A 3,776-nucleotide genomic window follows, 5' to 3' on the forward strand; every position below is an offset into this window, starting at 1 on the left:
ATAAAACAAATACGTCAGAAATAAGTTTTTCCTAATTCGGACGTTTATCATGCCAAAATTTCCTCGCAATAAAAGACTGCAAATCTGTACGAATTTTGGAATCATTTTCTTACTTGGATAGAAATTTCAGAAAAGGAAAAGACTTGTAATTATTCTATTTGGACTAAAAGACTTACTTAGAATTGTAATAGGATTTCTAGAGCATCTAGATCTTATCTAATCCCTATAAATAGGCCTCTAGCCTTTGAAGAAAAACACACACAAGCTTTGAGAAAGAATCAAGGGATACATCAAGAATGAGGTTTTTTATAGTTTTTATTTTCTTTCTTTTCCTTTATTATTTTCTTATGAGGATGATTTTCATCCAAATTATGTGTAATTAATACTTTAGTTAGGGCTCGATTGAAGCCCTAATCATGTCTCTTTAAGTTTTTCAATTTGCCTGGCTACAATTTATATATTGATGCTTAACTTGATTAATTCTAGTTTCTTGAATTCCTCGCATGTTTATATTTAGCTAACATATTCTTGTGGTATGGATTTGTTATTTAAGTCAATTTGGATGACCGAGCTCTGGGCATAATAGAGTAACGGAAGAACCCCGACACAGGTTCTTGGATTAATCAACATAAAGACAACTGGAATAGATACCATATTCCAATCTGAGTGTGTTTACCGATTTCCATAAATTTATGCTTTCTTGAATAACAACTTAGTAGATACCATGCTAAATCCTTCAAGGAAGAAAAGAGTTAGAGTAGATACGATGTCTAACTCGTTGTTTAAGGAAATCAATAGCTTTAGGAGAAGATACCATTCCTTTGTGGCCGGTAAGCATTAAACATCATGTTATGATTGTAGTATTGTGCATATTGCGAATCTTATTTGAGTATGATTAGTGGTGGATATCGAAGCCCTACCTTTTCTTCATAGTATTTTTAATTCAATCTTTTATCCCGTCTTATTCAACATATCGCTTTTAGGAATTTCTCTTTAAATACAATTTATACCAATCCTCGTGGGAATGATCTCGTATTTGCCTGCTATACTATTGTTTTGATCTTGTGCACTTGCGAGTAAAACGTACAAATATTTGCCTATTTATTTAGGTAGATATTTGCACAACAAGTTTTTGGCGTCGTTGCCGGGGATTGTGTTAATTGTGTTTTAAAAGTCTTTCCTTTTATTTTTTGTACTTTTGTTTCTGTTCACTAAAAAAAAAAATTAAATTAAAAATTCTCATCCGTTTCTGAGTTCTTTTCTGCAAAATTTCGAATTTGGTATTGCGGACGAGCGCACAAGCCATATATGCTCGAGCACAGTTCTTCCAAACAGCAGTACTGAAGCTGCTATCCACGGTTACAGAATTTTTTGTCTATGCAAGGTCGTCAATCTCAGAATTCAGACGTTATTCCATACGATCCAGAGATCGAACGCACTATTCGACAGTCAAGAGACACCTCAAAATCAGAAAATATATTCATAGTTGAGGAAGAGATGGCAAAAGTACGTGTAGAGAATCCATCAGAGCGGAAGCCCATGAAGAGTTCTTTCATACCACAGAATCTAGATCAGCCCTCTTACATTGCTTTCCAGCCGAATGTGCAAAGCAATTTCAATTTATCTCCCCACCTACTCAGCATGGTTCCACACTACAGAGGCACACCTACGGAGGATCCTTATCTTCATATTCGAGACTTCTTTGATCTTTGCAAGACACAAAACATCCATGGCTTAGACGCGGAAGGAATCAGGTTAATTCTTTTTCCGTTTTCCTTGAAAAATAATGCTAAGTTATGGTTAAATTCTTTGGCTACAAGGTTTATTCATAATTGGGAGGAGTTGGCCACAAAGTTCTTGAAAAAGTTCTTTCCAGCCCAAAGGACTAGGCAATTGAGGAGGGAGATTCAAACCTTCCAACAAAAAGATGGGGACCTATTCTTTGAGGCGTGGGAGCACTTCAATGAGCTACTTCTAAAATGCCCACGTCATAATCTATCTCAAGACGATCAGGTACAAGCTTTTTATGAAGGTTTGTAATTAATTTGATTTGATTTCATTAATTAATTTAATACAATTAAATTACCATAAATTGTTAATAAATCATATATGTGTGTGTGTGTGTGTGTAGCATATAGGCTATATGTAGAAGATAAAAGCTTACAAAAGTGGCACAGATTAAGACGAGCCAATCTGAACACATACTTTTTTTTGAATGAAAATTGATCAAAGATCACGAGCATAAAGCTCTTATATCACAAAGTATAAAGTTATGCAAAATCATAACCACATGCTATGAGGTTACATAGTCATAGATATAAACAAAAATCTTACAATAAAGTGTTATATATGACTTTCATCTTCCGCTAAACCATGTACAAAAATAGTTAAAGAAAATCTAAGACAAGGGTAGCCAAATATCCAAAAAAGTTTATTTAAATTGGCCGTGCGAGATAACCCCTCAAATCGAACTATCTCGATTGTGAAAGATAACCACTAAAAAAAAAAAAAAAAATACTTTAAGCTTCATTGAGTAACTGGACTTCTTGCCTCATTAAAAATTAAGTGTTCGCGTCAAAAGATGTGAGTAATTAATCAAATGGATAAGTTTGACTTCGTAACCTTTTTTACTCGAATTATTAAGTCCTTTGGGATGTTTTACATCTAGTGTCCTAAAGCTATTTGGTTTGGAAGTCACTGGCCAAACACTTGTTACATAAGTCAATTAGAAAGCTTAAGGAAGTTATGCATTGCATAACCATATAAATGTTGTAAATAAATTATGCCTATGCCTTGGTTATTCCATTTGATGAGAAATTTAAAAAATCTTGAGATACTGAAGCATGTATGTATAATAATATACTATTAGCAGCCACGTCGAAAAGTGATCGCTAAAAAGATACTATTAGCGGCCGCATTACATGTCGCCGCTAATAGTTATTGAAAAAAATAATAATAATAATAAAAGTAAAATTGCCTCTTTGTGTGAAGCTATTAGCGGCGACCGAAAGCTCGCCATTAATAATATCACATTAGCGGCCACCTCTGAAAGTGGCCGCTAATAATATACTATTAGCGGCCACATTTCATGTCGCCGCTAATAGTTATTGAAGAAAAAAAAATAATAATAATAAAAGTGCTGTTGGATCGAACATTCGATCAATCCGAATGCGTTAGCCCGATCAATCGATCCTATTGATCTATCATGATCGATCGGATGATCTACCATGATCGATCGAATGATCTATCGATCCTATTGATATATCATGATCGATCGGATGATCTACCATGATTGATCAAGTGATCTATTGATCCTATGGATCTATCATGATCGATCGGATGATCTGTCGATCCTATTGATCTATCATGATCGATCGAAGGATCTATCGATCCTATTAATCTATCATGATCGATCGGATGATCTACCATTACCGATCGGATGATCTACCATGATTGATCGGATGATCTATCAATCATATTGATCTATCATGATCGATCGGATGATCTATCGATCCTATTGATCTTTCATGATCGATCAGATGATCTATTGATCCTATTGATATATCATGATCGGTCGGATGATCTACCATGATCGATCGATCCTATTGATCTATCATGATCGATCGGATGATCTATCAATCATATTGATTTATCATGATTGATCGGATGATCTATTGATCCTATTGACCTATCATGATCGATCGGATGATCTCCTATGGATCTATCATGATCGATTGGATGATCTATCAATCCTATTGATCTTTCATGATCGATCG

At 34.6% G+C, this 3,776-nt stretch overlaps 1 non-coding gene across 1 annotated transcript; it reads right to left on the minus strand.

Moving 5' to 3' along the window:
• Window positions 1-1,890: 1,890 nt before the first annotated feature.
• LOC133872099 (small nucleolar RNA R71) lies at window positions 1,891-1,997 on the minus strand. Its single transcript, XR_009900948.1, has one exon. It is a non-coding gene; the product is annotated as a small nucleolar RNA R71 (small nucleolar RNA).
• Window positions 1,998-3,776: the final 1,779 nt, after the last annotated feature.

The sequence above is a fragment of the Alnus glutinosa genome, chromosome 6 (genome assembly GCF_958979055.1).
Source record: "Alnus glutinosa chromosome 6, dhAlnGlut1.1, whole genome shotgun sequence".
NCBI lineage: Eukaryota > Viridiplantae > Streptophyta > Magnoliopsida > Fagales > Betulaceae > Alnus > Alnus glutinosa.